At 43.5% G+C, this 13073-nt stretch overlaps 1 long non-coding RNA gene across 4 annotated transcripts in view; it reads left to right on the forward strand.

The window, feature by feature from the left end:
• LOC130294504 (uncharacterized) overlaps nt 1-13073 on the forward strand; it is a 79961-nt gene that overhangs the window by 40270 nt on the left and 26618 nt on the right. Inside the window, exons 3-5 of one of the 4 annotated variants that reach the window (XR_008848524.1) lie at nt 1771-1888; nt 5457-5524; nt 7177-7350. The exons of 1 other annotated variant lie outside the window; for it this stretch is intronic. This is a non-coding gene — a long non-coding RNA (uncharacterized LOC130294504). Of the gene's footprint in view, nt 1-1770; nt 1889-5456; nt 7351-13073 lie in introns of those variants that run through there. 2 more of the 4 variants (XR_008848523.1, XR_008848522.1) reach the window with 2 other exon arrangements.

The following is a 13073-nucleotide window of genomic DNA, read 5'->3' on the forward strand; positions in this document are numbered from 1 at the left end:
TTGAGTTTGTACTATTTTGCTGTAAAGTTAGCTTTTGGAGCCTGTAGTAGCCCATGGCATTTCAATCGTTTTGCTCAGGCTTTGCATTGGATCCTGGAGAACAGATTCTCGTGTCATCATGTAATACATTACCTTGATGATTTTTTGCTTATCAAACTGTCTCACAAGTTCCCCAGAGATTTAGACATCTTACTAGTGGTATTTCAGCAATTGAAGGTGCCAGTTTCTCCCACAAAAGTAGAAGTTCCCACGAAAGTCATCACTTTTCTGGAGGCAAGGCTTCCTGAGGTTAAATTAGAGAGAATCAGAGCAGCTATACACAAACTCAGAGGTAATCCTTACATTTGGAAGGTGGAATTGGGCATGTTAAATTTCATATTAAATGTTACATATATTGGGTATGTTAAATTTCCCAATGCAGATTATCCCAGAGGGTCGACCATACATATCCCATTTGCTTGGCCTGTTACCATTGCCCCCCTGACAAAGTAGCATAATTTATTTGGATCAACAAGCAATTGTAGATTTAGCTATGTGGGAATCTTTCTTAGACAGTTGGAATGGGATTTTGTTTCTTATCCTGAAAGTCTGTCATCAGGACTGCGGCAAGTGGGGGGGGGGGGGATCACGTGACGGGATGACGTGGTTCACGCAGTCTCTGCTCCTCCCCTCTCTCTTCTCCCTACCTTGGAATAGTTGCGGTAACCGGAGACCTGCACGTGTGGTATGGTTGAGTGAGCGGTGGGGAGGGTGAGCGGCGTCTCTGTTGCGGGACTGGGCAGTGGAGAAGGGACGCGCTGGTAGGTGGAGCTGGGGACACAGGAAACATGTAAAAGGCAGCGGGGCAGGCTGGGAGGTCTCTCTGACGGAAGCGGATCTCGTGCTGGTGGTCTGCGCGGTGGGTGACTTGGTGCTGCCCGGAGCTGCGGAAGCTGGAATGGAGTGTGCAGGCCCTGGCGCTCTCCTCGCGTCCCCCGCTGCTGGAGGAGATTCTCTCCGGGACGCGTGAATGAAGGTATGAAGCCCCGGGAAGCGTTGTGAGGACTTGTGTGCTGGCCGATTCAGTGGGGGGGGGGGGGGGGAGACAGGGTGCGGTGGAGGGGGGGAAGAGTATGGCCCAGCGGACTCGGTGGGGCGAGGGCCTGCTCCCTGGACGTATCCCCCGGGGATGGCCTCGGGCCCGGGGTGGCGTGCCGGGCGCGGGCGGAGTGGGGTCGGTGGGGATGGGGGCGTCTGACCGTTGCTGGAGCCTCTGTCCCCTCCGGTGCCCTTCTCTGCCTGGGCCTGTGCCCGGCGTCTCGGGTACGGGGCTGTCGGCGGTGGGGGGGTCTGGGGGGGACCCATGTCCTAGTGGGGGGGGACCATCCGGGTAGCTTCCTGCCTTTCTGCTGCGCTTGGGTCTCCGCACGCTGTTTGGGCTAGTACTACATTTATTGGAGACCTTCCTGGTTAATCAGCATGGATGGACCGGCCTTAATATGGGGTCTGCTCTCCCCCTCCCTATATGTCTCCTCTTGGGGCACGTTTTTATCTGTGACACAAGAAATATAAAGAACAATGTGACACTATACAATCTTTTTGAACCCTACACCCCGGGCAACCTGTTCCGTTGTTTTAGAAATAAGACTGGTATGGTGGGGCTAAGGGGAAAGATAACCGGAGTTTGGTGGACAAATGCTCCCCTGAATTGACCCTCACCCTGGCAGCCCACTCTGGAAATTGCAGTCTGAACTTTGTGATCTTTTCCTGCCCCCTTTCTCCTCTTTTTAGCCTACGCTGCTGCTTTTGAAAGCCTCTCCTGAGGAATCAAGATTCAGCCATGAGTAATAAAAAGGAAGAAAAAAAAAAAGCTGCTACCATCATTGCAACATGCTGCGTCTACAAAAAGGTAACATCTGGTGTTTATATGAACATAGGCTTTGCTTCTCTTTGCAGGGGGGCAAACGCTGGAGGAAGCTAACTTCACGAGCAGCTGGTGTTAATATTGTGTGATATAAGGCTTTATTGTATAATTACACATATGCCTAACAAAACAAAACCCGCACAGAGACTTTCAGGAGGGGGGAATAGGCTAGATATGTCTAACCATAATAAAATGGACAAATACCTTGGCTCCCCCAAAGAGACTATTAGAACCTGGACTGCTAAACAACAGATAGCAGTACCCCCCCCCCCCCTCTGGGACAAAAGGGGGGTCAAGATATGCGGTCCTTCAAGTGGAAGAGGGCTCTGAGGAAGGAGAGAGGGACTTAGCCTGGCACTCTTGGGTGAACATTTTCTCTTGGCTTAATATTTTTACAGCAACACACTCATGAATAAAAAAAAAAAAGGGATTGATACTAGCATGGAACGTTAGAGGAGTTAAGGAGAAGGGAAAGAGGGTAGCTATTTTTGACAGAATAATTATTTGCCCGCAGTGGTTTGTCTGATAGAGACCCACCTTACCCTAGATACGTGCCACTTAGTTATGAGGAAATGGGTTGGAACGGCCTTACAGTCGATGTACTCTGAGTACTCCGCGAGTGTCTCGGTGTTAATACATGAAAAAGTTAATATGGTAATTCACTCCACAAAATGTGATGAGAGAGGTCGGTATATTTTTATACACACTAAATGGGAAGAATGTAAGGTTGTGCTAGTTTTTGTATACATCCCTCCCCCCATTTAATTTAGAGGTACTGCAGAGGTTAGTTGAATTTGTGAAAGATAAGATATATGAAAATTTATATGTCATAGGAGATTTCAACTACGTAATTGATAGTAAAAAGGACCGCAGAAGCCTGATAGAGATTAAAAAACCCTCACCTGTGAAGAAATAGGTTTGAGAGACGTGTGGAGATGTTTGTATTCTGCCTCTAGAATAGATTTACTTCTGGGGTACGATCGTGCAATTCAAACCATAAATAAGATGAGTTACGAACTAAGATGTATATCAGATCACGCGATGATGGTGTGTGAGGTGAGGCATACAGGTATATCAGAAAAGGCTGGTAGAAGATTTAACATCAACCCACACTGGTTGGAGATAGATGAAGTGACTAAGGGGATAAGAGAGGAACTGATCGAGTTCTGGGATATCAATAAGGGGTCTGCTAGCATTCACATGATATGGGACTCCCTCAAAGCCTTTTTGAGGGGATGCCTGTATCGAAACATCTCAAGGTTTAGAAAGAAAGTCAAAAAACAGGAAATAGACTTGGTTAATAAAATTAAGTATTTAGAACAAGAATTTAGCAGAAGTAATAATCAAAAAACTAGAGAACTGTTGGAGACAGCTCAAAAACAATTCAAATCATTTATAACAGAGAAGGTTCAACATAGAATGTTTTTTTGGGGATATAGGAAATTTGTGGAGATGGGAAAACCAAACAAGTGGCTGTCTAGCATAGTTAAAAATCAAAAAGGGAGCAGATTAATAAAAAGTGTGTACAATGGAAATTGGTAGTGGGAGATAAAGAAATTAAAGAAGTTGCGCTGGAATTTTATCAGAGCCTTTACAGGTCAGAGGGGGAGGGTCAGGAGGAAGACCTAGATTTATATCTGGGGAATCTGGGCCTACTCAGTCAGAGAAGAAGAGAAGAAGTTTCTTAATGAAGAGATAGGGGTGGAGGAAATTCAAATGGTCATTAATAGTATAAGTGGCAACTCAGCACTGGGTTCGGACGGTCTGGTATTTGAGATATACAGGAAATTTAGAGACCCCCTCCTGATCTTTTTAAAAGAGGTATTCGATGAATCCTTGAAAATTGGGAGGTTAACCCCCTCAATGCTTGATGCTATTATTATTTTGACACCTAAAAAAAAGGGACGGGGGGGGGGGGGGGGGAAGTGTTGAGTCTTTCAGACCAATCTCCCTCTTAAACACAGATTGGAGATTGGAAGATTTTTGCCAAATTGTGGGCTAGGAGGTTAGGTAGGGTGATCAACTCAATAGTGGGTGAGGAGCAGAAAGGGTTTGTGCCAGGGAGAAACATGTATGAAAACATTAAGAGACTCTTTTGGAATATTCAAATAGAGGGTGGGGGGGGCCGTTCCATCCGGTCGCTAACGCAAATAAGGCGTTCGACAGGGTGGAATGGGGCTTCCCGTTTAGGGTTCTGAACGCCTTTGATCTGGGAGAGAAGTTTATCAACGGGGTTAGGACAATCTATAGTTTACCCACGGGCAGGATAGATATTAATAGGGAACTCACCCCTAGTTTTAGGTTAGAAAGAGGAACCAGGCAGGGCTGCCCCTTGTCCCAGCTGCTTTTTTGCACTCTTTGTGGAGCCACTGGCAGGGTGGATAAGGGACAATAATAGCCTGCCTGGTTTTGGAATCAAGGGGGGAGAGGGAAAAATACTGCTATACGCAGATTATATTGTTCTCTTTATAAAGGACCCCCTGGAGCAGGTACCTAGGGTGATTGAGGAGGTGGAGAATTTTGGCAGGTATTCGGGTCTTAGCATCAATTGGAGTAAGTCGGTCCTGCTGCCTCTTGACAGTAAAATAGAATGCCCAGTAGTGAAGATAAAAGTGTTGGATACAGGGGAAAGTTTTGAATATTTGGGGATAAATGTATCAGGGGATATTAATCAATTCGGGAAATTAAACTTAGACCCGTTGAGTGAATTAGTTAGCTCTAAATGCAAAATATGGAGTAGAATGGGTATATCCATGGCAGATAGAATTATGCTAGTGAAAATGGTTCTGCTTCCAATGATTCTACATTATTGTAGAGCCGCCCTAATTAAGATTAAAGATGCCTTTTTCTGGGGATTGGAAAAAAGAATAAACTAATTGATATGGGGTCGAAAAAAAGTAAGGCTGAAAAGCATATACCTCAATCCCCCACTAGATAAAGGAGGTCTGGGTCTCCCTAACTTTTATATTTATTTTGTTGTAAGTCAACTAACACACATTTTGCAGGATAAGGATAACACGCTTGAATTTTTAAGGAGAAAAAGTATAGAGGCAGAAGATGTCTTCACAATTATGGAGAGTGGTAGGTTGGGTAACACAGAATTTAGAAAATACCCAGGTATACAGTTGATAGAATATACATGGAAGAACATTAGGGGGTTGATGGGTATAAAGGGAAGTTTGAAATGCACTCCACTTTGGCATAATGAAAACTTAAAAGAACTTAGAAAAATTTCTAGCTTCATCGATTGGGAAAATAGAGGGATTAAAGTTGTGGATCACTTATTTGTAAAAGGTAAATTAAAGGAATGGACACAGATAAAAAGTGATTTTGGGCTGGAAGAAAAGTTAAAATTTGGATTTATTCAAATTAGGGAAGCCTATAAAAAGGATAAAGACAATGATAGATGGATAGTGGGGGAACACTTAAAGGGGTTCTCCCTTGGTTATACTGTTTTTCGTTATTATGTTTGTGTGTTATGTGTGTATAAGTATGTGTTTTTTTTATGTGTGTTGTGATTATGTATATATGTATTTTCTTACCTTTTGTAAAGATCCGGAAGCTGGCCCTTTTTCTTCCAGTGGCTTGCTGTGCACCTCGGCCTCCGCCATGTTGTGTTCGGTAAGTGGGATGGTGGGGTGTGTGTTCTTGCTTCTGTCCTTCCTATCTTCTGACGTCCAAGGCAAATCTCTTCTTCCTGTTTCTTCCGTGGCTCAGCGATGAATCTGCGGCCTCTTCCGGCGCATGCACAGGTAGGTTTTTTTTTGTTTGTTTTTTTACCAATAACATTTTTTTTGTTTAACTGACAAACTGTTGGAACTCGTTTAAAAAAAAAAATTCTGTCTAGTCATCCAGAAGGAGATGTTCATTCTGTTTCTTTTAATTTAGCATATATAGGGTTTTGCCACTCCTCCTTGCATCTTACTTACAATACTATTAAGATCTACTTAGGAGGTATCCAACATTTAACTAAACCCAACAGTCATTCTTTGTTTTCTTCCCGATTGATTAAAGCTGCTTTGAAAGGTATCCAGAAAGGTGAAGTTCCGCAAAATCCTACTAGGCAACCTATTTCCGGGGAACTATTTAGGAAATTGTCAGATGTTTTAATACAAAACAGGAATGTGGGTGCACTACTGTGGTATGCTGGGGATCGCCCCTAGCAACGGATTACAAGGGCAGGATCTGCTCTTCCAGTATAAATGCACAACCGCATTTGGGGTTGAACACCTCCAGCCATTTGAGACCAAGTTTTTTGTTGTTTGTTTAAATTTTATACTTGGAGGTGTGTAAACTCCAAAATGAATGCGCCTTGAATATCTTCAAGGCAGCATTAAGGTAGCACCTGTGAGGCTATGCACCCACATTAGCCAACTCACGTGGGGCTTGCAACTTGCCTCCCTCCTCACATTGCATGTGTGCCCAGTCACGCTGGAGGGTATCTGGGAGGAAGTTATGAGTCCTGCGCCATTTTGAGAAACCTTGGCGTTGGTGTGCGGGCTCTGGTGTGTCCTTCATATAAAGATACACTGGCGAATGTCTCAATTTTAACATCAGTGTTGAGGGATAGCCAATGTCATTGTATACATCTACCACAGTAGTGCACCCACATTCCTGTTTTGTATTATTCTTATTGTTACACATCCACACCATTTTTCTGGTGTAGGATTCTATTGTGGCACTTGTAGTCCGCTGCAGGCATCCTCCATTGTATGCGTTTTTATGCTGGGGATGGCCCCTAGCAATGGACTACAAGGGCAGGATCTGCTCCCCGAGTATAAATGCACAACCGCATTTGGGGTTGAGTACCTCCAGCCATTTGAGACCACGTTTTTTGTGGTTTGTCAGATGTTTTAGTCAGTTCTCCTTTTGGTTCACATAATAGTTTGTTGATAAAAGCTGCAATGTATTTAGAATATTATGGGTTTCTATGACCAGGGGAATTTACTTCCAGAATGATCAACGGACAACACCTTAAGGTAAACCAATTGAAACATGTTGCCGAGTATTATGAATTGTCCTTAGTTAATACTAAGACGACTTTGCCAGGGCAGGTTGAAATGGTATGTTACTTTGCCACAATGCACAAATGGTGCCCGGCAGGTTGAATTGGTATGTTACTTTGCCACAATGCACAAATGGTGCCCGGTTAAAGTACTCAATGTTATGTCGGAAAAGTGTTCTGGTTACAGTTCAGAAGCTCCTTTATTATTGTTCAATGACAATGAGTTAACTACGTCTCAATGTATTAAACATCTACGCATTTTAATTAGACCTCTAGGTGGTGATCCCTCAGCACTTTCAGGTCATTCCTTCAGAATCGTGCTGCTGCCGCAGCCACACAGAATGGGGTCCCAGTGCACGTTATCAAGAAATTGGGGTGCACGAAGTCAGGCTGTTACTTGCGCTATATCCCAAAAGAGATGGCTAACGCTTTCCAATCATTAGTTGTGTAATTGTATTCGGTAATAAACAACTTTTATTTACAATCGGGTTTTGCCCTTTTTTATTTCCAGTATACTCTATACGCGGCAGTAATGGCACAACTCAGACTGCAAAGTTATGTGAAAGGGGTTGTGTATGATTATTCATAGGATAGTTATGACTTAGTTAGGTAGGTACGCTTTTCGAGTCATGAGCACCGACCACAAATTTTATTAACATACACGTAAAACCTCAGATACAGATACCATACAAAAACCTGGGTAAGTTGATAAAAGAAGTAACATCAGTGTATTACAATCATATAGGAACACAATGTTCCAAAAAAGAAATGGAAAAGAAAGATGAAACAGAACAACTGAACAGTATATGAATACCTGACATATAACCTGCCTGATGCCAAAACCTACGCACCCCCAACGTACATTTTGCAGGGGAAGGACTCTACCATTATGTACCATTAATATCCACCCTCTTTTTCCTGTCATTGAGCCAGAAACATATCTGTGTGTTCTTTTTCATGTACCAACCTTTTTAAAACATAGTATCAAATGAAAATATGTCAAACTCCCCTCTGTCAAGTCTAGATCTATCCCCCTCATAGAAGCTGAACAGCTTAATTTGACAGGACCAATCCCTCAAACCCATGGAGTTACACATATATTTTCAGTGAGATACTCCAGCATGGCATCTCTAAGAAAAACCTGAATTACCCCCAAATGAGGCAAAACTTACAGGTCTATAGCTGCAAGGCTCATTTTAATTTTTTTTTTTGAATATGGGCACTACATTTGCTATGCGCCAGCCCTGGGGAAAGGACTCTATCACTATAGAGTCCTTAAAGGGGTACTCTGCCGCTAGATATGTTATCACCTATCCAGCGATCTCCGCCGTAGCACCCCAATCATCCAGTGCATGGAGCAAACTCTGCGGCATGCTAGATGATTGGCGATCACAGCCGAAATGCCGCCTCCATTCATGTCTATGGGAGGAGGCGTGATGGCTGTGTACTAGCAGTCACGCCCCCTCCCATAGACATGAATGGAGGGGGCGTGGCGTGATGTCAAGATCACAGAAACCCCAGGCTTCAGTGATGACGATCAAGCGCGGGGGGTGTCCCAGCAGTGGGCCTCCCGCAATCAATCACACAGGTTATCCCCTAACATGTCTAGGCGATGAAGTACCCCTTTAAATATTAAAGGTAAGTTACTACAGTAACCTCCCGACATGCGATGGCCCCGACATATGATAAAATCGACATACGATGGCCTCTCAGAGGCCATCGCATGTCGATGTCAGCATCGACATAAGATGCTTTTATATGTCAGGGCCATCGCATTAACTGCTATCCGACAGCGCAAAATGCTTAAGCTGCTGTCGGATAGCAGTTTAAGCATCCCGGGCAGGTTCGCTTACCTGTTCCCGCTGCTCCGGGTCAACTTCGCGATCCTCCGGCGTCTTCCGCATCTTTTCCAGGGTCCGGGCCTCACTTTCCGGCGTCGTTATTACGTCACTATGCACGCCGCGCCGGCGCAGCAGCGTAATAACGTCACCAGAAAGCGAGGCCCGGACCCTGCAGAAGATGCGGAAGAAGCCAGAGGATCGCGAAGAAGACACCGGAGCAGCGGGACAGCATCGGGAGCGGTGAGGACCTTGTCCGGAGCGGCGGGGACAGGTGAGTACAGCTTCCTATACTTTACATTGCACGGATCCCTCAACATACGATGGATTCAACAAATGATGGGTCGTTTGGAACGAATTACCATCGTATGTTGAGGGACCACTGTATTATTTTATTCAACTCCCTTAAAGGGTACTTCAGTGGAAAAAAATAAAAATAAAAAATAAATCTTAATCCTTCCAGTACTTATCAGTAGTGTTGCTCACGAATATTCGCAATTCGAATATTCATCGCGAATATCGCATATTCCCGTATATTACGAATTTCGCAATTAAAATTCGCTATTACAAATATTCGTCTTTTTTTCAAACTGTTTTAAAAACTGAGCACATTGTAGGGATCTCCTTCGACTGATAAATGCAATGCTTGTATCATTTCATTAAAGACCCAGGGATGAGACTGTGAGGCGAAATGTTTATGTATGCGAATATTCGTGGAAATTCCGCCCTACTTATGCCTGAGAGCCAATGAGAGTTCTGCAAGCACAGTTGTCAGAGCTTAGCAATGTCCCTAGCAACGTCCCTCGCATGATGTTATAGCGCGCATGCGCAGACAAGCAAAATTTCGCTATTAATTCCGCATTCGCAATAGCGATATTTCGCAATACAAAAAAACTTCACGAATATAACGAATATTCAAATTTCACGAATATGGGACGAATATTCGTCCTCATTTGCGAAATATCGCGAATTCGAATATGGCATATGCTGCTCATCACTACTTGTCAGCTGCTGTATGCTTGCTCCACAGGAAGTTCTTTTCTTTTTTAATTTATTTTCTCTCTGACCACAGTGCTCTCTGCTGACACCTCTGTCCATGTCAGGAACTGTCCAGAGCAGGAGAGGTTTGCTATGGGGATTTTCTCCTGCTCTGGACAGTTTCTGAAATGGACAGAGGTGTCACCAGAGAGCCCTGTGGTCAGATAGAAAAGAAATTCAAAAAGAAAATAACTTCCTCTGGCGTATACAGCAGCTGATAAATACTGGAAGGGTTAAGATTTTTAAATAGAAGTAATTTCCAAATCTGTTTAACTTTCTGGCACAAGTTAATAAAAAAATAAATAATAATTCCACTTGAGTACCCCTTTAATACACATAATCATTACAAGTAGAGATGAGTGAACTTACAGTAAATTCGATTCATCACGAACTTCTCTAATAATCCCTGTAGCCAGTCATTTCAAGCTGGGAAGAGCCTGTCTGTACTGTTCTTTACGTTGAAAACATCCAGAGAAATCCCTGCTCTATCTGACACATCTCCAGTTCTGAGAACCTTTAGACACTTAGTGTATGAAATGGATGACGCTATTAGCTGCTACTTCTATGTGTTGCACTTAGAGGTTGCTCCACTTGTTCCCATCAGCGTTGTGGGGCTCTGTTACACATACCCTGGTAATGGGGCTAGACGGAAAGTGTGACACCCGACACCAACACATCCCGCCAGGTCCCATTAACTTTCAATGGGGTCTGTCGGGGTTACGTTAGATAGCTGTTAATTTGCAGGATTATAGCAAAGAGAAAAACCTGACATGCAGAATTTATTTCTCCGCTAAAGTCCCATCACTTTACCCAAATGAGAGAATGTAGCTCCCTAACGGAGTTCCTGGTGTAAACATAGCCTAACATTTATTATCTATCAATAGGATAGGTTATAAATATATGATCACAAATGTGCACTATTAATCTATTCACAGTCACATAGACAGTGAATGAAGCATTGGTTGGTACTCGGTACCCTTGTTGTTCTCATCACTGGGACCCCCAGTGACTGTATATTTATCACCTATCTATTATGCATTAAAGGAAAACTGTCACCGTCACCCCCACTAAACCCAATACACAGCGGTATAGCTTGGGTGACCAGGAGTCCAAAGAAGGGTTACTTAATAAATTTGATCCAGTTGCTCTTGTGGCATTGCCTGCGAAGTTCCATTGCTGTATTCAGATAAATTTGTGTTCAGTTAATTTTCATAATCATCTTCTGCGACTCTACATCCAAGTTACGTGGAGTCGCCGGTCACGTGAGTGTTTTGCTCTCTAGCTGGAGAGCAGGCGCACTGTTAGATTAGCAGAGTGCTGTCAGCAAGCACAGCTCTCACATTATTATGACATGAGAGCTTTATAGTCCGTCGGCGCATGCACTCCAGCTTCAAAGGGGCGCGCTCATGTGACCAGTGTCTCCATGTCACTGGAATGTGGAGTCGCAGAAGATAGTTATGCAAATTGAGGGGCCAGCAGTAGAGGTAAATGGAAAGAGGCAGGGGCAGCCAGCCAACGGGGCCCTGCCTGCAACGCGCAATTAACTGAATACAGCAACGGAACTTCGCATGCGATACCACAGGAATTGGACCTCTTTGGGATCCTGGTCACCCACGCTATAACCCAGAGTATTGGGTTTAGTGTGGGTGATCAGGAGGACAGTTTTCCTTTAAGATGCAGTGTTCAGGTTTTGTGCACTTTGAAATGAAACATCTCTAAGATGCCAGTATAGGAGGAAAAGGCTGACCGTAGGCCGTATAGCTCCTACCACAAACGGCAGTGTTCATATGTGTGGGTCCTGTGCTCTTTAATTCAGACCACAAGCAGCTCATAATTTAACTATATTTAACTAATGCTCTTAATTCTTAGTAAAATTTCCCACACAGGAAGTGAGCGTTATAAAACCATGTATATTTGCAAAAAAAAAAAAAGCAAAAGTGAGCCTATGTGCAGGAAGAAAACAGGGCGGACAAATTATTCTTATACTGAAATAAATGTAAATTTTAGACCTGTTTTTTTTTTTGTCCATATATAAGTAAAACAAAAATAAAACATAATTTATCTTTTCAGGAATTAAAGCTCCTTTTTCCTAGTTCTCTTTACACAGAGTTCACAACAACATACACTGGAGATCAAAATTAGAGACCAATTTATGAAAACCTGATTTTTTCAGAAATAACATTGATCATCATTTGAAGGATTTTTTGTAAGGGGTACACCATGTCATTAGAACAGTGTTTTACAAAATGACCAAAGTATATCAAAATAAAACCTGTATTTAAAAAAAATATATCTATAAAATATGATGAGAATTAGAGAACAGCAATGACTGATTGGTGACTGTTGTAACCATCAGAAAATCTACTTACAATCAGTAGGAAGTGTACAGGCCTTTGCTTTGAATGACTTCAGCTCATCTGCGCCCCCCACAGGACATCACTAGTCACTCACACTGCTCTGGTGGGATTTTGCTCTACTCTTCTTCCAGTCTTTTCCACAGTTCTGTGACTGTTGTGGGTTTCTTGGCCATAACTTTGTCACCAAGGATTTTATATTGGGTTTAGATCAGGGCTCTGGGCTGACCATTTCATTGTTTCATAGAACTGCTTTACCAGTTTTGCTGTGTGACAGGGGGCATTGTCCTGCATGAAAATTGCTGCTGATTGAGTGATGAACGCAAGGAAGGAACCAAGTGTTGTTGAAGAAGGTTCTGGTACACACTTGCATTCACTCTGCCATGTAGCTGTATGAGAGGTCCAACTCCTGCTGCAGAAAACATTCCACATACCATGACACTTCCTTCTCCACCTTTCACTGACTTCTTTACACACTTTGGGTTCAGTCTTTCCCCAGTTTGTCGACGAACATAATGTTTCCCATTAGAGCCAAATAAATTAAACTTGCTTTTATCACTAAAATGAACTCTGGACCACTTCTCCCCTCTCCACACAACATGCTCCTCAGCAAAGGTGAGTCTAGTCTGGTCACTGCAGAGTGGGCTTTCAGTCCAGATGCTCTTAAACGTCGAGGCACTGTATCATTCCCCTCTCCACACAACATGCTTCTCAGCAAAGGTGAATCTAGTCTGGTCACTGCAGAGTGGGCTTTCAGTCCAAATGCTCTTAAACGTCGAGGCACTGTATCATGAGACAGATCCTGACCCTGTTCAGTGCTGAACTGGTGAGCAATTCCAGCTGCAGTGTTGAAACGATTACCCATGGAGATTCTCCGCATTATCTTGTCCTCTCTTGCATTTGTCTTTCGAGGGCGACCAGCCTTCTTGGGGGAC

This window comes from Hyla sarda, chromosome 10 (genome assembly GCF_029499605.1).
Source record: "Hyla sarda isolate aHylSar1 chromosome 10, aHylSar1.hap1, whole genome shotgun sequence".
NCBI lineage: Eukaryota > Metazoa > Chordata > Amphibia > Anura > Hylidae > Hyla > Hyla sarda.